Source organism: Peromyscus maniculatus, chromosome 10 (assembly GCF_049852395.1).
Source record: "Peromyscus maniculatus bairdii isolate BWxNUB_F1_BW_parent chromosome 10, HU_Pman_BW_mat_3.1, whole genome shotgun sequence".
NCBI classification, from domain to species: Eukaryota; Metazoa; Chordata; class Mammalia; order Rodentia; family Cricetidae; genus Peromyscus; species Peromyscus maniculatus.
The window spans coordinates 98,805,607-98,827,389 of NC_134861.1; the positions used below are offsets into that span (position 1 = coordinate 98,805,607).

At 43.4% G+C, this 21,783-nt stretch overlaps 1 long non-coding RNA gene across 1 annotated transcript; it reads left to right on the forward strand.

Moving 5' to 3' along the window:
• Positions 1 to 15,382: 15,382 nt before the first annotated feature.
• LOC121832639 (uncharacterized) lies at positions 15,383 to 21,468 on the forward strand. Its single transcript, XR_013043082.1, has 3 exons — positions 15,383 to 15,479; positions 15,722 to 15,773; positions 21,204 to 21,468. It is a non-coding gene; the product is annotated as an uncharacterized LOC121832639 (long non-coding RNA).
• Positions 21,469 to 21,783: the final 315 nt, after the last annotated feature.

Genomic DNA, 21,783 nt, shown 5'->3' on the forward strand with positions numbered 1-21,783 from the left:
GTGACTTGCCGTGGGTACATGGCTGATTGGCAGGGACTCTGAGTCTATGTTGTTGATCTTTTTCTTCTCATTTTGATGCCAGATCACACTTTACTTCAGCCCTACTTTCCCTGTGGGTGAGAAAGATGCCTGGCATTGACAGCCTGAATACAGAATGAAAGGGTGTCTCCTTATGATCTGTACCTGCTTCAAGGGGAGACATATTGCAGGGATGTATCTCCAGGCCCTATGAACAGAGGCCAGCCATACACTGGACAACTGCAGTGAGAAGCCAGTGTATATGTTGGGCTATGCAACCCTACAGGTAGTCAGACCCGAAGGTGCTCATCTGGGATCAGCCTGCTTCCTCTCGGGGAGACCCTGGCCTTGGGAATAAAAGCATAATTTGGTCTGAGAGAGCTGCTATCCATAGTGGTGAGAACGGTGTGTCTCTCCAAGGGCTGGCTACCTTCCTCCAAGCCCCCCATTGCAGTTCTGGGGACCACACACTCTCTTTGGAAGCTGGGTCTTGGTGGGAGATGACAGATGCGGACACTTGGAACACACAGACGCTGATGCTGAGCGGGCTGCCAGAGCCGTGCGGCTCTCTAATGAGCGCAGTCCTGATGTAAACTCAGTAAGAGCAAGAACAGAGTGTCCCAGTGTTCAGACAGCGCTGTCAGACGGGTACGAATCGGGCTCGGATTTAGTCAGAGGCGAGGATGGCCCCCAGAGCCGGCTGCCCTCCCTCTCCCGGTGTGTTCTCACTCCGGGTCCTGTGCCCCATGCCGCCGCTGCTTTGTGTGATGATAAAGTTGCCCCAGTGGGTGACGTTGAGACATAACAATGATAGGGCTTTCTCACTACCACGAAGATGAAACTGAAGTTCACGAACAGTCACAACAGAAAAACAACCTCCTCCGATTTAGGAGCTTCCCAAACACACATTCTAGCTGTGGGTTAAGTATTTTGTTTTTGACGGTGTAGTGAAAACTGAGCTAAAGGACCTACCTGCTTTGTTTAGTCTTCACGTCTTTAAAATATTTTAAAACTTGCCAGGCGGTGATGGCGCACGCCTTTAATTCCAGCGCTGGGGAAGCAGGGGCAGGTAGATCTCTGAGTTCAAGGCCAGCCTGGTCTACAGAGCGAGTTCCAGGACAGCCAGGGCTACACAGAGAAACACTGTTTCAAAAACCAAACAAATAAACAACAACAACAAAAATACCAAAGACAAACTTATTTTAATTCTTTGTGTACAGGCACTTTTGCCTGCATGCAGGTCTATGCATCACATACATGCGGGTGCTCATAGAGGCCAGATGAGGGTGGCAGAGCCTCTGGAACTGGAGCTGCAGGTGGTTGTAAGCTGCCATGTGGATGCTGGGAATCAAGCCAGTGCCCCTAACCTCTGAGCCGTCTCCCGGCTCCTTCTCTTCACTGGCTGTGAGTCTCTTCTAGTTGCACTTGCCCTTTCTAGCTTCCCAATGGGGAAGGAAGCACTAAAAGAAGAAAGAGGGAGAGAAAGGAGCTTTCATTCTCCCTCCATGTCAGTATCAGTGACTGGCTAACACCACACATACAAAGGACTATGCTGGACTTCCTGGTCATTTTTATTTTTTGGAATGCCATTGTCTTAGGTTTGCACTCAATGCTCAGTATCTGTAGGCTATCAGTGACCCCTTCTCAGTCATGAATGGCACTCAAAAAAGCAGACTGCACATTCATGGAGACAGGTCTGCATGAAGTGAGTGGAGCTTATGGCCAGTGTTGGGGTAGAGGTCTGAGCCAGCCCATTTTGATATAATATATAAGAAAAGCTTATTCCAATTGGAAGCCAAAATTTCCAGAAATAAGATTGCTTAAGTAACAATGTTCAACCTGTAAGTGTTTATTGGTTACTTGTAATGGGAATTCTGCTTTATGATATACATTTACTTACACTTTATTATATAGTTAATACAAAAGTAAACCTTAAACAATTCCTGTATTGTTTTACAGATTCCCATCCTGTTAAGGCTGGATGGATGCTATGGACCTTTAGATTTAGGAAACATCTCTACTAAGATATTCACTTTTGAGGAAATAAAGACCTTAAGGGTGAAATACAATTATTAAGACAAAGGTCAGAAATATTCATTTAGGGGGCCTGGAGAGATGGCTCAGTGGTTAAGAGCACTGGCTGCTCTTCCAGGGGATCTGGATTCAATTCCCAACACCCACATGGCAGCTCACAACTATCTATAACTCCAGTTCCAGGGAATCAGACACCTTCGCACAGACCTATATGCAGGTGAAACACCAATGCACATAAAATAAAAATAAATAAATTATTAAAAAAGAAATATTCACTTAGAAGGTCTATAAATGCATTCTACCAAAGGAAACAAACACTGAATATAGTCAGTCAATATTTTTCCAGATTACCCTTAATTTTTAGTCCCCCTATTCCCTGCCTTGAGGGTCCAGTTACTTCAGGTGACCAGCTTTGGGATTATTTTGCTTATATACATGCTAATAAGAAATTTCAATGTAAAAGTAAATATTAAAGGAAGTATATAATGAGAAATCCATGGGAATCGGCTTAAAGGGTAAAAGGAATTTGTTAGGAAAGGAAACTCCCTAAGCAGAATAGGAGAATCGCCGTAGGGTCCTGGAACGCTGAGGTTCTGTCCCATCCTGTTCTGCTACCTGAGTCAGTCTACCCCATCCAAGCCCAGATGAAGAGAAGAGACCATCTTATGTGCATTTCAGGTCTTAAGGGTAGCCCCCACGCCATGCCCCAGGGGCAGATACTTCATAGGTAGATAGAACAGATATCCATTATATCTCCCCCTGTTGTCTAAATAAGAATGTTCTAACCTAATACAAAATTATATACAATAGGAATAATTACCAAGTATTGTCCAGGAAATAACATAAACAAAATAGAAATACAACCAACAAGAACAACATCAAGCAAGAAACACACACTAAATGTTCAGAAATGTCCAGACCGTAGATAAATGGCATGTTTCAGAGATTACCCTAATAGTTGTCCTATCCTAAAGAATCTAACTTTAGTATCTGAAATGTTCTTAGCTAAGATATGAGAGGATTGTAACTGTAACTATCTAGTCTTCAACCCCATCCAAGACCTGAGAAGGAAAATAATATTACCTGAGAAAACAGGAAGTACAAGCAAGCAATTTCTGAAAAATTGTGAGTATACACAGAGACAGCTGGCAGCCTGGACAGTCACCTAGAGTTTCTCAGCACTGTTGTGGCGTCTATTTTTGGCCAAAGGTCTAGAATATCTGACAGTCCATTTTTAGAAGCAGGAATTTTGAAAGACCATCTTACTCTGTCTTGGCAAGGTTCAGCAGTTGCTTTACCTTGTGTTCTGCTCGTCTGGAAAGGACAATGTGCATACTGTCAGCAGTTGAGGCAAGGGCAGTTCTTTGCCCAGCAGGTCATTTTGTGCCCAGAAGAAGACAAACTTCCGTACAGAGTGTCTTGAAGCCCAACATTGTCTCAGGAGATCTGTGCTGCCAGGAGCAATCGTGTCTCATGGCAACAGAATTTTAAGTTCTAAAAACATTTAAATGCCATATTCTCTAGGTCTATGAAGTGTTTGAAGATTACCTATCCATCTGACATATGTTTCTATAAATCTGAAAAACCTAACTAACATAACTACAGATATAACAAGTATGGGTGACTATTAATCTGTAAGTCTTATCTACCTAAATAACCTAAGGACTAAGCCTTCACATTAACAAGGTAAACAGTCTGTAAGCAGATGTACTGTATAAGGACAATGACCTCAAAATTGTGACAATACACAAAATATCTCAAATGGAGGCAGAAATGTATAGTGCAATATGAAAACAATATCCTTAATACATAAAATATCCTAAACAGAGGTAGAACATACAGACAGCATGGCAATTATAATTTTGCATTTATATCAATATACAAAATATTTCAAATAGGAACATGTATGCAATATGACAATTATAGTTTTGAATTTGTATCAATATACAAATTACCTGAAATAGGAATAGAAAAATAGTTTATATTTGTATTGTAGCTAGAGTTTTCCTGCCTTGCCCACAGTCAGGACAAATCTCTATCACCTGCTAGTCCCACAGCCACTCAGACCCAACCAAGTAAACACAGAGACTTATATTGCTTACAAACTGTATGGCCGTGGCAGGCTTCTTGCTAACTGTTCTTACAGCTTAAATTGATCCACTTCCATAAATCTATACCTTGCCATGTGGCTTGTGGCTTACTGGCATCTTCACATGTTGCTTGTCATGGCGGCGGCTGGTAGTCACTCCTTCTGCCTTCCTGTTCTCTCCATTCTCCTCTCTGTTAGTCCCACCTATACTTCCTGCCTGGCCACTGGCCAATCAATGTTTTATTTATTGACCAATCAGAGCAATTTGACATACAGACCATCCCACAGCATTGTATCAATATACAAGAATCCATATCAGTGCAAATTATCTAAGGCTGATAGTTTGCTAAAATTAGTTTACTAGTAGATATAATAATCTACCTTAATATCCTATACGTTAAAATCCTATGCTATTATCCCTTTTTTCTTTTCCAAAAGAGAATCCTGAGTTTAAATTTTATTGTTCCATCCCCATTACAACTTATCCATAACCCTGAGAAAATAAAACCTATTTGGGAGAGGGGACATTAATTTCTTAAAATTGTTTCCTGCTGTCTAGAGGACAATGGTATCTCTGTGGGATCCTGTAAGAAAGCTAAATGGTTAAGTCTCAAAATGATTAGCTGCAAAGTTTGTAGCTAGTCTCAGATTAATGGGTAAGGTTATCTGAAGTTATTGCTAGAAGTGTAATATGATGGCCCATCTCATCTTGGAACTGTCCTGAAGAATTTGTAGTCCAAAGCTGATCACTGAGTGGTGGTTTTTGGTTCAAAGGCATCGTTATGGGCACAGTAGAGTCATTGTTGTGGGTTCCCATCTTCCTTCTGCAGACTTCAGAGATTGCTAATGGAAAGATTTATTTTTCATTATGGGAAACTTGAACATTATTAATATTAAAACAGAGAGTTAAATTTTAGGATGATGTGACATGTGAGAAAGAATTCCCAGGAATCAAGAACAAGCATGGAGAGAAACAGAGTCTTGAAAACAATGTTCTCTAGATTATTGGTTTTCTTCTGTCTCACATCACTTGGCTCTTCTGATATGAGACAGAAGTCCTAATTTTTTCCTTTAGCAACATGCTTGGGTTTAGAGAAGGAGAGAGCCATATTCCAACTCCAAAGCCAGCTTGATTTATAATTGAATCAGGACCACAACCATTTTAGAGTTAAAGAGATATTGATATTAGGCAGTGAGATATTACCCTCTAGAGTATATTGGTACCAGTAAGTTCTTCCCTTCTGCTTTAAATGTCTAGGTGTCCAAGGCCTTATGATTTTTTGAAGATGAATGTTCCTATTATCCTGTAAAGACAAAAAAACAGAATCCTGCCCTGACTTTGTTTGTTGAGTTTTCTTTACAAATTTGAAGAATTGTCACATCAGTGAATGAACTATCATTCTCCTCATCAGGGATTTATTCTGTTTGAATTGAATTTTTATTAATTTTGTTGTTATCTGTAGCTTTTCTTCTCCTGCAGAAACAAAAGAAAAACCTCTTCCCCAATGTAGGGTGTATCCTGGCTTCCATTCCAAGGTCAACACATCTTTGAAGTAAACCGGTTGGTTTAGCTCAGGAGTTTTTTCTGTCGTCCAGTGTCTCTCTGCAACTGTTGTCCCTTTCTCATCAGCATTGAGAAAACTCAAGATTAATAAAGCATTATATAATCTATTTCTAGGAGTCATTATTACCTCTTTCTGTTTATGTAGCGTATCCTTTAAAGTTCGATTGGATCTTTCTATGACTGCTTGGCCTGTGGGATTGTGTGGTATACCTGTAACATGCTTTATATCATAATAAGCAAAAAACTGTTTCATTTTACTACAGACATATGCTGGAGCATTGTCAGTTTTAATCTGTACAGGTATACCCATGATGGCCATCTAATAGGAGTGTAATCACAGAATCAGCCTTTTTAGAACTCACAGGAGTTGCCCATTGAAAATAGATAACAATAGTATGGTGTACATATTTTAATTTTCCAAATTCTGCAAAATGAAACACATCCATCTGCCAAATTTTACTTCTTTGTATATCTTTAGGATTGTTTCCTACAGGCTATGGAATTTGGTTATAGAAGGAACAAGTAGGACTTTTTTTTTTTTTTAAAAAAAACAATTTCCTTGGCTTGTTGTCAAGTGATAAAAAAAGTCCTTTTTCAAACCTTTGCTATTTACATGGTGTTTCTTATGAAATTCTGAGGCCTCCAGCACGTTACCTATTAATAATTGATCAATCTCATCATTACCTTGTGCTAGAGGACCTGACAGACCCGTATGGGATCTGATGTGTTTTATACACACACACACACACACACACAGACACACACACACACACACACACACACACACACACACAAAATGTTCCCTATTTCTCATGATTTCCTATCATTGTATAAATAGTGAAGTTAGTTCTGTATTATCAGGAATAAGTTCAGCAGTTTCAATATGTAAAACAACTCTCTCTGCATATTGAGAGTCTGTGAAATCTGTTCGTGCCATAAGAATGACATACAGTTCTGACTTTTGTACAGAATTGTAAGGGCTTTGGACCATTTTACTTAAATCTTCTGATTTATATCCCACTATCCAAACCCACGAGGGAGAGAAGAGAGCACTCTACATGCCTCTCTGGTCTTAAGGGTAGCTCCAAGGCCATTCCCCAGGGGCTGGTACTTCAAGGTCATAGGTAGAACAGATATCCACAACAGAAGTATGCACATACGCGAGCATTTTGTGGGTCAATCCTACCTCAAACCAAATGCCCAGTGCTTATTTGGTTTCACAGCGGAGTGGCCTCTTTGATGGAATCTCTAGTCCCTGTAGTTAGAGTCAGAGCCATGGTAATGGGGCTAGCTGGGAAGACGGGGGTTCACAGGCCTGCCTTGTGCTCTACAGGGAGATGGGATGTGCCCTTGTCCCTGGATTATCCTGGGATGAGCTTGCTTTCATCTGCACCTGTTAACTTCCAACCTAGGCTGCTGCTGTGTCCGGGTTCCCACTAAGAGCAGAAAGAGGCGGAGTTCCAAGGCTGAGACAATCTTGCTTCATGGTGCCTTTTCCTCCCCAAGGCTGCAATGCAAGATCTCTTCTTTCTTCTTTTCCATCTCTTACCTCTCCTTTCTATTCCCAAACCCAGTTCCTCTCTTTTTTTAATTGAAAAAGTTTTTCATACAGTGTATTTTGATTATGTTTTTCACTTCTCCCAATTCTTCCCAGACCTCCCCCACCTTCTACCCATATTTTGTCACCCTCCTCTAACAATCAATAAAACAAACAAACAACAAGAAACACAAACACCAGCCTGGTGGTGGCGGTGGCGGTGGTGGCGGCAGTGGCGGCGGTGGCGGCGCACACCTTTAATCCCAGCACTTGGGAGTCAGGGACAGGCGGGATCTCTATGAGTTCCAGGCCAGCGTGGTCTACAAAGCAAGTTCCAGGACAGCCATGGTTACACAAAAAAACCCTGTTTTGAAAAAACATGACAACCAAAAACCAGACAAACAAACCACAAATATTAACTACTCCCAAAATACAAAAACAAAAATCAAAATAAAAAAGCAACAGATGAATAAGACAAAAAAAAAAAATCCAAACCAGGCAAAATGAGACTAAACTCCACAACAATACTCTTGAGTTTGTTTTGTGTTGACCAACTACGCTTGGGCATAGGGCCATAGGGCCTGCCCTGAAGAATGGTTAATATACCCAGTGAGATTCCACTGGAGAAAACTAAGTTTCCTTTTGCCAGTGGTTATCAATTGCAGGTAGTTTCTTGGCTAGGGGCGGGAGCCTGTGTCCACTCCACCTTCTCAGTGCTGGGACTCCCTCTGGCTTGAACTTGCACAGGCCCTGCACATGCTACCGCAGTCCTTGCGAGTGTATGTGCCTCAGTCCTGTTGTGTCTGGAGGACATGTGTCCTTGGTGTTGTCCATCTCCTCCAGCTCTGCATGGATCTGTGAGTCTTGATAGAAAGGTTTGATGAAGACATCTCATTTAGGATTGAGTGCTCCAAAGTTTCTCACTCTCTGCATATTGTCCAGTTGTGGGTCTCTGTGTCAGTTCCCATCTATTGCGATGATGAAGGCACGCTGGCCATTGTCCAGTTGTGGGCCTCTGTGTTAGTTCCCATCTACTGCGATGATGAAGGCAGGCTGACCATTGTCCAGTTGTGGGCCTCTGTGTCAGTTCCCATCTATTGCGATGATGAAGGCAGGCTGATATGGCAGCACATCATTAAGAGCCATTTATTGTGAGGTTCCTTTAGCAGGACAAGTTTTGGTTTTCCAGTAGGCCCATGGCCTAGCTAGTCTCAGAGTCTTGGACACTTTAGTAGTTTCTCTCTTTTTAAAAAATGATTCCCCAAAAGATTGCTTTGTTATTCAATGTACTAAAAATAAGAGGTTAGTGGTTCACAGAGTTAAATTTGTGTACAATTGAATTTTCCAAAAGGGAAATTTGTGATTACTAATCATGACCCGTTTATTTTCTTTGTGAAGCATGAGTTTGAGGTTAAGATTCAGATTTTGACTCTGCTCTCTTTGTAGCAAGATGACTGACCTTTGGAGAAGGGTAAGCCCTGCCCCCTGAGCACTGAATTTCTCAATACCCCTCAAACACAAATAATAATTTTTTCCCGGTAGACACGACAGCATGTTGTTGAATGCAAGGGGCAGATCGGAAAAAATGTCCCAACAGTATGATGTCATTTAAGCGAATTTGTGTGCATTGAAGATTTTTGTAAAGCTTTATTTTTGTTTACATGTACTTGTGTGTATGTGTGTATGTACATGTGTGCACGGATGCCTGTGAAAGACAGGTGAAGGTGTTGGATGCCCTGAACCTGGAGTGATAAGCGGTTGGGAACTGCCTGACATGGGTGCTGGGAGCCGAATTCCAGCCTTCTGCAGAGCAGCGAGAGCTCCGAGCTGCTGATTCCTCTCTCCAGCCTCCGGAAGGGAAAACCACCACCACCACCACCACACATTTCTTCTTCACATTCATTTATTTTGTGCATGCATGGCAGGGGAGGCACACACAGCCCCAGTGTGCATGTGGAGGTCGGAGGACAACTTAGGGGAGCTCTTCTCTCTTTCCATCACTTTCGGCCCAGGGACTGCACTCAGGTTGTTGGGGTTGGTGGCTTTTGCCCACAGGGGTGTTTCACCAGCCCCACTGAAGAATTTTTGACAAAACATTGATGATGGGTATCTTTACAAGGTTGTTGTCCCAACATTTGATATTTGGGCTAATAACAACATGTTAAAAAATATTTGAAGGTTAAAAAGCAAAGCTCTAGTCTTTTAAATGAAAAGAAAAATCTCCACATTTAACTTAAACAAATATCACCTGATATAAACAGTTCTGGTAACTGCCGGGTGGTGCTCTGCGCTCTCTGTCCCCATTGTTAAACTTAATTCTCAGGACATAGTAAGAGGTGGAATGGTTCTCATTCAGCATAACATCTCATTTACAGAGGGATGCGGGAGCAGAAGGGAAGGGTTTTCTTCTATGCTGTTTGGTTGTGCAAGATTTTTCTTCATTGTATTCATAACATCATACAGAAAAATACTGATCTGTTTTCAATGCCTGGGGCACTGAATATCCTATTAGACATTGACTGTATGTGTGTGTGTGTGATGTGTGTGTGTGTGTGTGTACCTGTGCATGTGTGTGCGTGTGTGCCTGTGGGTGTGATAAAGAGCTCCACGCAAGTCTTTCATATATAATTTGAGGAGAGAAGAACTTCCCTACCTTAATATACATCTCAACTCTGCTTTGCCTCTAACGATTTAGCTTTCTTGTTTTCTTGTGACTGCTCTAGCTGGTTTTGTAGCGAGAAAAAACAATGAGGTTTGCCTAAAACTGACATGCATTATCAATTGTTGTCGTTGGCCACATAAATATTAAGCAGGCTCTTTCCAGTTTATAAAGGATGTGTGGTAGAAGCCCTTAAACTGTGGCCACATAGGTTAGAGAGGTAGGGATAATCAACCCTCTTCTAAGCAGTCTTTTGCCCCCTTCCAGGCATTAATTACCTAACTTCCAGAACCCGAAGATCAATAATTATTCATGACTGGGACCCACCAGCAGCTCATAAGTGCTTTGTGCAATTTTCAGGTCACTTTTGTAGTTTGAGGTTTTTTTTCCCCCTCTTCTGCCACATGGAAATCCTTTTTTTTCGGAGCATAAGCGAACACTTCTCGACTGTGCTCCACAGGGGAGAGACAATTCCACGAAGGGCAGAGGGAGAGATGGAAAAGGGGAGCTTCAACCTTTACAGATGAGAATGTGGATTTATTATTTCAAAAAAAGCAAACCTTTGAAAAAATATTTACAGAGAGAGAAAGTGTGTTCTGTGGCTCCCCACAGCTGAGGGCACTGGGAAGCCACCCCCACCCCCGTGACCCAGGCAGCGGTAATGGGAGGCACAATTTCCATTGCTGAAGGGCAGAGTGGACCCGAAATGCCAATGCAACTTCTGCATTGCCCCATGCGCCTATTTCTCACAATGTAAACACCAGATTGCTCTCAACGCAATTCAGCCTGCTTTAGAAGACAAGGCTCAGGGCCCACGGGAAGATGTCGTGATTCTTACTGCTGTTGAATGGTTCTGTATTGATTATACATAAAAGCTGTTTGTCAGGTCCTCTCTTGTTTTCGACCCACAACCACCCATTCCTTTCACACACCCAGACAACCCAGTGGCACACAAGATGGAAGCCCTCTGAGTATCTTAATTAAACTTTACTATGACTGCCCTCAGTCAGGGTTGCCATAGAAAGGACTTCTGACAGGCGGGGCGATTAGCAGGTGACCTCTATAGCAAAAGTCTTTTCCCACACGGTGGTCCTGCATTTTTTTGTTACTTAAATGTCAAAGCTGCAGAACTATCCTGCAGTATTTATGGTTTAATTGATAAATACTGATGACATGCACATTTTGGAAGAGAGTCTTTCAAACTACACAAGTCTAGTTTGTGAGTCCATAGGCACTAAGAGGGGCCGACATACACATTTAAGACCTTGAAGTTGGGGTTGCCTGGAAAAAACCCACTGCCGATCTGCAAACTAAATCTAGTCTACAAGTAAATGCTGAGTGTGAAAGTTGGCACCATGGGCAAAGCTCACACACTACATCTTCCACAGAAGGACTCACAGTCAGTTTGTTGTCTTGGATGAACCATCCCCTCCTCACTGTTGTCTCAGGAGAAGCCCAGCTCAGTGTCAACAGTGAGGTAAGAGAAAAGCCACTATCGAGATGATAAACACAAAGAAGGTCCTAGCATTTCTAATGAGGTATAATGTGAATACAATTGAAGTGACTAAGTGTGTGTGTGTGTGTGTGTGTGTGTGTGTGTGTGTGTGTGTGTGTGTGTAGGGGTGTTGGACATGTCTGTGTGTGCATGAGGAGGCCAGAGCCAGCCTAAGGTATCATTCCCGAGGATCTGTTTTTGTGAGACAGATTCTCTCCTGACTTAGATCTCTCCCAATAGACTAGGCTGGCCAGCCAACAGTCACTGAGGCTCCAAACCCCAGTTCTGAGAATGTGAGCATGTGCCATGACCTGTTGACCTGTCATTTTCCTTTTTTTTTCTTTTGGTTTTTCAAGACAGGGTTTCTCTGTGTAGCTTTGCGCCTTTCCTGGAACTCACTTGGTAGCCCAGGCTGGCCTTGAACTCACAGAGATCCACCTGGCTCTGCCTCCCAAGTGCTAGGATTAAAGGCGTGCACCACCACTGCCCGGCGACCTGTCATTTTTCTGAAATTATGTGGGTTCTTATTGTGGAATGTTATTTTGGAGTGTGTTACATTTGTTTATGCTGTGGCATATTTGTTTGATAATGCAAAGCCATGTTGCATTCTTTTATGTTACATGTTTAACTCTGTGAAGCTGTGTTACTGTGCCTGTCTAAGACACCTGCTTGGTCTAATAACAAATTGAACAGCCAATAGCAAGGCAGGAGAAAGGATAGGCAGGGCTGGCAGGCAGAGAGAATATACGGAAGGAGAAATCTGGGAGGAGGAGAAGAAAAGAGATGAAGGAGTGAAAGGAGGAAGTAACCAGAGAAGGAGGAGGACTCCAGGGGCCAGCCACCCAGCCACCCAGCCACACAGCCACACAGCCACCCAGCCACACAATCACCCAGCCACCCAGCCACCCAGCCACACAGCCACACAGCCACACAGCCACACAATCACCCAGCCACACAGCCACACAGCCACACAGCCACACAATCACCCAGCCACCCAGCCACCCAGCCACCCAGCCACACAGCCACACAGCCACACAGCCACACAGCCACACAGTCACACAGCCACACAGTCACACAGCCACACAGCCACACAGCCACACAGTCACACAGCCACACAGCCACACAATCACCCAGCCACACAGCCACCCAGCCACCCAGCCACACAGCCACACAGCCACACAATCACCCAGCCACACAGCCACCCAGCCACCCAGCCACCCAGCCACACAGCCACACAGCCGCACAATCACCCAGCCACCCAGCCACACAGCCACCCAGCCACACAATCACCCAGCCACCCAGCCACCCAGCTACCCAGCCACCCAGTCACACAGCCACCCAGCCACCCAGCCACCCAGCCACACAATCACCCAGCCACCCAGCCACCCAGCTACCCAGCCACCTAGCCACCCAACTACACAGCCACCCAGCCACACAATCACCCAGCCACCCAGCCACCCAGTCACCCAGCCACACAACCACACAGCCACACAGCCACACAGCCACACAGCCACACAGTCACACAGCCACACAGCTACACAGCCACACACCCACCCAGCCACACAGCCACACAGCCACCCAGCCACCCAGCCACACAGCTACCCAGCCACACAATCACCCAGCCACACAGCCACCCAGCCACCCAGCCACACAGCCACCCAGCCACCCAGCCACACAATCACCCAGCCACCCAGCCACCCAGCTACCCAGCCACCCAGTCACACAGCCACCCAGCCACCCAGCCACACAATCACCCAGCCACCCAGCCACCCAGCTACCCAGCCACACAACCACACAATCACCCAGCCACCCAGCCACCCAGCTACCCAGCCACACAACCACACAATCACCCAGCCACCCAACTACACAGCCACCCAGCCACACAATCACCCAGCCACCCAGCCACCCAGTCACCCAGCCACACAACCACACAGCCACACAGCCACCCAGCCACACAGCCACCCAGCCACACAGCCACACAGCCACACAGCTACACAGCCACCCAGCCACACAGCTACACAGCCACACAGCCTCACAGCCACACAGCCACACAGCCACACAGCCACACAGCCACACACCCACCCAGCCACACACCCACCCAGCCACCCACCCAGCCACCCACCCAGCCACACAGCCACACAGCTAGCCATGGAGTAAGACTGAAAGTAAAATATACAGAAGTAAGAAAAGGAAAAAGCCCAGAGACAAAAGGTAGATGGGATAGTTTAAGTTAAGAAAAGCTGGTAAGAAACAAGTCAAGCTAAGGCTGGGCATTTATAATTGAGAATAAGCCTCCATGTTTGGTTTATTTGGGAGCTGGGTGGCAGGCTCCCAAAGAGACAAAGAGTAAAAAACAAACAACTACCTTTTGACACCCAACGCAGGGCTAGAGTGGAAGAAAACCAACTGACAGCAGTTTCTGGTGATCCGACTGAGCTCCTCACATCTGCACAGTGAGGGCTTCACTGACCAAGCTTCCTCCCATCACCTGAAATGGCCGATCTTAAGTGTCAGCATCAAAGAGTTTTACATATGTGTATATGTACATGAGCCCTACAAACACAAGATAGAGAATAGCCCGAGCACCCCAAAAGACTCCCTCTGAATCTTCCTCACCTGATATCTCTTTCCTTGAGATATCACTTTTCTAATATTCATAGGTTAAGGCTGCTTGTTCAGTTTCATAGATGTGGGATTAGGTAATAGATAACATATACTCTGTTTTCCTGAATTTTCTCATTCAACATTGTATCTATAAGATCCTTTGGTTTATTGGGTATGAGGTGTGACTGAAAAAGAAATAAGAGTCCCAGAAATGACAACCTTGAATATCTTGAAAGGGTCACCTTGAGAGGCTGTACCTACTTCGGCTTGTTCTGAAACACACTCTACAATCTTCTTTATAGATAATGGACAAAACAGCTCTATATGCTGTAGAGGAGTGTTCTAGAGGCGTGCTTAATTCTTAAATTTACCCTAAGTTTCTTTCTATTATTTGAATGTTGTTATTCTTTTCAGAATTAATGTTGAAACTTAGCCTCCATTATTCAGTGTGAGGGATACAGTGTTGTGAGGAATGGCCATGAGAACATGCTTGAGTCTTGGGGTTCTATTCTCATTGAGATCTGGTTCCTTTATAAGGGAGCTTAATGGAGAGTATTCGTCTCTTTTACTATGTCAGAATAAAGTGTTCACGGTGCCATCTTGGAAGCAGATGCCTGTGGTTGTTGGGGATATAGCTCCGTGGTGGAAAAATTACTTAGCAATGCTCAAGGTCCTTGGGTTCAACCTGTAGCATCCCTGACCAACCCAACCAACCAAGGTCAGGTCTTCCTCAGACACTGAAGCTGCCCATGTTTTCTTTGCTCTTGTTCACCCAGCAATGGTGAGAAAGAGGATTCTCACAGTTGTGGATTCCCCTCATTTCAGCAGCTCACGCACACACACTCAGGCACTCTTCTTTACCTGGCGAATTTGTAAGTCGCTTGCAGAGCAGAATGTGCTCCTCCAAATAATGACTAATGCACACCACAGAGTACTACAGGATAATGTCATTTGACCTCCACAAAACATACATTTTAAAAAAAATTTCAAGACAGGGTCTCTCTATGTCGCCTTGGCTGTCCTGGAACTCTCTGTAGACCAGGCTGGCCTTGAACTCACAGAGATCCTCCTGTCTCTGCTTCCTTACCTACAGGATCAAAGGTATGCACCATCATACCTGACAAAACACACATTTATTATTTTCAATATGAAACCATACAGAAACCCACAGAGAATAAATAACCCACCCCAAAGTATATAGCCAGGAAACAGTTGAGCTGAAGTTTCAGTGCAAGCCCAGTTCTGTTATACAGCTGGTGTCTTCTCTGGATACTCAGGAAAAATCTCTGCAACTTTTCTGAGCAATGTTGACATTTGACAAAGTAGCCTCTACACTGATTCCCTGGACAGCAAGATAGGCTCTCTTATTGAGAGCCCAAAGTCCACCACTGTGCTTTGAGCACTGTCTAGGCATTAGCAACAGGGCTCACTGTGGCCTGAAGGGCACACTGGGTGATATTAATTAGCATGTGTATTATGGTAAGTTGAATCTGGCAAAGAAATTTGAACGGGGTTAATGTCACGGCTCTAACTCTTGCTAGCTATTGTGATTCGGGGATGAGTATTTAACATTTTCAAAGTCTTTTTCTTTTGTGTATGATGGAAATGAATGGCGATACCTCTCTTATGAAGTTGTGTTAGCATTAAGTGGCTCAAGAACTAATGTGATGTCTGGAAATAGTTACCAATAACTAACTCTGCAGCTTTCTTTCTCTTGATAGAAGAGAATGCCCCCTCCTGAGCAGAGAGCATGGAGAACAGAGCTTTATCAAGGTAATGTGATGCCAAGGGAGAATGTTAGACTGGGTTGGTGGGAATGTTTGTAAAAGTGAGAAAAGGATCACATTGGCAGGCCGATATTGGCTACTCACATAATCAATTCATTTACTTCTCACAGCCAAAACATGGCCATTAAAAGGGTTTAGTTGGATGCTTCCCTCTTTCTGTATCGATTCCTTTTCAGTGAAAATATTGATAAGTTTGTATAGATCGGGACCTTAAAGTTACTTAATTATTGATCAAAACAGTTGCTCAGGCTGAGCAGGTGGGTTTTCACTGTCTAACCACGAGAAGAAACAGGCAGGTTTTCTGCAGGATAACGTGGGCCCCAAAGCTCCCCCGCGCCCAGTGGGTTCCTTTGCAGCAGGTCTCAGCCTCTGCTTTTTGAGCTGCAGCATTTTTACCCAAGATGCTTCTCCACATGCTATGTGTTCGTCAGAAACTGGGAAGAAGGCAGACAAAGCAGTACGGCCCACAGCAATTAGACTTGATTTGGGGCGAGGCAGAAATGCAAATATGGATTTGAAGTCATTTGGGGGTACATTTTATGATCCATTCTGTCCACTTTTAATCAGTATATAACCTGCCCGAACAAGGCATAGTAGTAATTAAGGGACCCCCCAAACCACGGAGATCAGTGAAACCTGTCCCTTAACCTGATGGAACTGAAAGATTAAATAAGGGCCTCAGGTGAGCATACAGTCACTGTTCCCATTGCCACAGGTGCTGACAGAAGCAACTTCAGCAACTTGGGGGAAATGTGTCTTGCTTCACAATTTCATAGGGCACGGTGCGTAAGAGCAGGGAAGGCATGGCGGCTGGAACGGAGTTTTCTCCTGCCGCTTCAGGTCTCTTCATAGGTTGCTGTGCTCTGCCCGTCATTTAATTTTGGCCAACCTCGTTACATTCTAATTGATGTATGATTAGTGGTATATGTGTGAAGTACATAATTTGCTAACTTTTGACATCTGCACCCACTTGATAACTCCATCATCAGAATGAAGATAATGAACACGGTTATCACTCTCAAATGCTTCTGCGTGCCCCTTCCTGCTGTCTCCCGGGTGTCCTCTTCCCTCCACCTCTGGTCCCCAGGCTACAGCTGACCTGCTTTCTGTCACTGCAGATCAATCTGTGCTTTGTAGATTTCTATATGCACAGGAGTGTCTGTGATGAGCCTTTTATAAGCTAGCTTCTTTCACTGAAGGCAGTTTTGAGAAAAACATGCATTCTGTACTAATCAACAGTTCGTTGGCTTTTGTTGGTGGGGGGTATTAAGATACATGCATTTATCATTCATTTGATTAATTGGTCTTTTCACCTGTTCTTAAACCTTTGAGTTGTATCCAGCTTGGAGTTATTGTGGATATTTGTACACAAGTTTTCATGTGATTTTTATTTATCTTAGAGCAGAGTGTCTGGGTCATTGTATTTATGCATATTTTAAGACACTATTTTCCAAAGAGGTTGTGCTATTTTATTGTCACTAGCAATGGCTGAGGGTGTCAGATTCTCCATGTCCCTTATTAATAATGGGTGTGATTCATCCTTCCATTTTCCCCATTCCAATAGGTGTGGTTTTACATTTTAACTTTCTGGCCACTAACGATGCCAACCCTCTTTTCATGCATTCATTTATTAACCGTGAATAATTGGAGTTATTGCGTTTGACTCTTTTGCCCATTTATTTAGTTTCTCTCTTTTTTTTTTCTGTTAAGAGGTTTTTCTGAGGAAGAGAAGCGTGCATTCTGATTATAAAATACACGTGTGTTTGTTTTTATGTAGCGTGTGTTTTGGGTATTGCATTCTTTCCTTAATTCTTTGTTGTTATGTACATCAAATGTAGTTTTATCACAGATCTGGAATTTTCAATTCCTGAAGACCAGTTTTGGCTCTCCAGTCCTCTCGCTTCCCCTTATATCTGCAGTTGCTTCCTCCCTCTCCTCCTCTCCCTTCTCCTCCCCTCTTCCCTTCCTCCCCTCTCCTCCCCTCTCCTTCCCTCTCCTCTCCCCTTCCTCCCCTCCCCTCTCCTCCATCCCTTTGTTTCTCTTTCTTTCTTTCTTTCTTTCTTTCTTTCTTTCTTTCTTTCTTTCTTTCTTTCTTTCTTTCTTTCTTTCTTTCTTTCTCTCTCTCTTTCTCTCTCTCTTTCTCTCTCTCTTTCTCTCTCTCTCTTTCTTTCTTTCCTTTTTTCTTCACTTCCCCCTTCTCCCTTCTCTTCCCTCTCCTCTGCCTCTCCTTCATCACGTACATAAGATGTTCACCAGTGTTCTAACTTGGTGAACAGGTAAAGTCAGGTGACTCAGACATATGGCACCATGGGCAGTCACACATTTTGGTAGTTTCAGAGGTACAGTGTTGAAAGAGTTACCTTTCAACAATAAGAAATAGAGAAGAACAGGTGAGGAGTAAGGTCTGTCACAGCCAATGTCAAATCCGTAGACTGCTATTATGCCTCCTTCTTGGTTGTAGGTTGACTATTCAAAATACTGAGGTGATGGAGAAGAATGAAATAGAAATGGAGGCCATGAGGACCAAAAGAGAGAGTCTTAAGAGTGAGGAACCATAACAGCGAGGCTCAAACTTGAGATCTTGGAGAACCATCCAGAGAAACACCTGGACTTTCTATGCACCACATGCAGAGCAGTTATAACAAAGACAGGTAGAAGGTAGCCCAGGAATCTGCATTTCAACAGGAATTGGTTGAGGTTCACAGTCAAGAGCAAAATTACTACTCTTGCTGTAATACTTGTTCAGGTGCCATGAAAATCACTGCGAAAAAGACTCAGTGAGTCTAAGCTGGCAATGAAGATCTAACTAGACATTTATCAGATGCATTTCTGGTGAACAAATGAAAATAATCGGTACCTCAATGGATGAATGAATTTATGTAAACATTTCTGTGTCTATAAGCCTCGATTATAATACTCGCATTAACTATTGATGTCAGTATGATCAGTGCCGTTGCTGTACTTGTTTTAAAATCCATGCTTGCTTGTGTATGGCAATCTAGTTTGAACTATAAAACAACATAGCAAGTCTTTTTCAAAGTAGTTAAAATTCGAACTTCAGTCTAATGCAAGCAACACATTCATGGATTTGGCATTAAAAATACAGAAACTATTGAAGCTTCTCTAGGTTTGTGAATGTTTAAACAAAGGGGAAAAACACCAGTTAAAGGGAAATTTAACACCTGTGGTCAGTTGTAAATAGCTATTCTTTATGATACGTCATATTTCTTCAAATATTTCCCTGTGATGTGCAACAATGAATACACAAGTGACAGGATTCAAAGATGCTGACGATGTTCAGTTTATTTTGACCATTTTATGCATTGCAACAGATGAAATTGTTCTGGTACAGAGAGAGACATAGGAGAGAAGAGGAGAAAGGAGAGGAGAGGGGAGGAGAAGAGAGGGGAGAGAAGGGGGAAGAAAGAGGGGAGGGGAGAAAAGGAGAGGAAGAAAGGGGAGGAGAAGGGAAGGGAGCTAAAATTGGTCTTTGGAGTTTTTCCTTTTTCTTTCTTTTTTCCCCCCAAGACAGGGTTTCTCTGTGTAGCCCAGGCTGTCCTAGAACTCGCTCTGTAGACCAGGCTGGCCTCAAACTCAGAGATCCACCTGCCTCTGTCTTCAGAGTGCTGGGATTGAAGGTGTGCAACACAACTCCTCAGCTGGTCTTCATGAATTTCAAAATGCCATGTCTGGGATAAAAATGTGCTAAATGTTTGTAAAAATGCATACAGCATTAAAATGGAGAAATGTTTCTTGGTTACTGGCCAATTTTCCTTTCCACATCTTAGGATAATCAATTTATATCTACTCTAGTAGTATTAAAATCCTTATTAAACTTATTTTTACCAAGAAATAATTTTGGTTTTCTAACAAGACAGTTAACCCTATTGGTAAATACTAGAACAGGCTTGAGTTTCATAAACTCCTCATAAAGTTGTGAATTAAGTCAGCAATATAAGTAAGGACAAAGGGGTTATCTTTGTGGATTTCTGTGGACCTCTTTAGCACTTTGTTTCTTCCTTTTCTCATGTGGTCTTCATTTACCATGGTCTCCTATTCCTTGTTCTCCCTCTCTGTTCTTGATCCAGCTGGGATGGAGAGATGGCTCAGCCGTTAAAGGCTAGGCTCACGGCCAAGGCAACTCTTAGAAAAGAAAGCTTTTAATTGGAGCTGGCTTACAGTTCAGAGGTTTAGTCCATTGTCATCATGGTGGGAAGCATGGTGGCACACAGGCAGATGTGGTTCTGGAGAAGAGTTCTACATCTGGATCCACAGGCAGCAGGAAGGAGAGAGACATTGGGTCTGGCTGGACTGAGCACCTGAAACTCCAAAGCCATCCCCAGTGACATATGTCCCCCAACAAGGCCACATCTACGGCAATGGGGCCACACCTCTTAATCCCTGTCAACGCCCCATGACAAAGCAAATCTGTGAGCCTATGCGAGTCCGTTCTTCTCAGACCTCCCACTGTTCATAGCTCCCCAATCTGGATGCCTTTTGTGGAAATGACTTTAAACTATTTATTAGTTATTATTATTATTAGTTATTATTATTATATTATTATTAGTGTGGATGTGTTTGTACATGCATGATATGTGTGTGTGTGTGAGTACAGGTATGTGGAGGTCAGAGAACAATTTTGGTGAGTTGGTTTTCTCCTTCCATGGTGGGTCATGGGGATGAAACTCAGATCATAAGGCTTGTGCTGAAAATACTTTTACTCACTGAACTGAGCTATTTCACTGTTACTTATTTCTGGATCCACAGCACCTAGCAAAAGGCCAAGCTTACTAAGTGTGTGTGTGTGTGTGTGTGTGTGTGTGTGTGTGTGTGTGTGTAAATAGGATTCGTTTCTGCATGCACACAGACACAGGCACACACACAGACATGCACATACAACACAACACACACACACACAAGGCATATAGAGAGACACATACCCCATACGTGCAGAGATACAAAAACACATACACAGAGGCATACACACACACACACACACACACACACACACACACACACACACACAAAGACAATGCACATAACACTCAAAATGCACACAGAGATACACACTTCTCACATGCAGAGATATGGGCATACACATACACACAACACAGACACAGAGAGACCATACACCCCACATATGTAGAAATACATACACACACACACAAACAGCACACAGTCATACATACATAACACACACAAAACATGCACAACACACAGACACACACCACATATGCAGAGATACAGATACACAATATACACAGAGAGACCACACACACACAACACACACTTCAATAAACGGTGGTACTGCAAAGATCTGTTTTTATTTCCCCCTAAAAATAACAAATTGCTCTTATTTTTTTATTGGCTAGTACATCAAACACTGTATTTCCACCTCTTTCCTGGGTGACTGTAGTGGGCAGCCATTCCAGCTTCGTTCTGGAAGTCCCAACCCCCATTGAGGCTTCGGTAACTGTCACACCTTCAAGGCGGGGCCAAGGGAGGACTCTGAAGACCCGAAATCCAGATGCGCCGGCTCTCTTGGTTCCTGGACCCTGGACACTGGAGGTAGACCGAGCAGAGTTCTCCAGAGAACACTGCCGGACTGCCTTTCCCGGACCCTGTAAACTATCCCTTCACTTATAAGTTACCCCACAAAATAAACCTCCCTTTTAACTCCACGGAGTGGCCTTAATAATTTCACCAATAGGTGATTTTCTGAATGTGCACGCAGTCTCTGCAAGTGGTGAGTCTCCTCTTCACCTGGTAAGATTTTCATTGACAGCATACTTAAATTTATAAGTAAACTTTTGGGGAATGATATTTCTTTCTGTTATTGTATTTCTACATTCATTTGTCTTATTTAATAGCTTTAAATAAAAATGCATAAATTTCCCATAAAAATCTTACACATTTAGCTGTATAGATTTATTGCTAGGCATTGTATACTTTTGTTGCTATAATAAATGAACAGATTTATTGATGTAAATATTCAA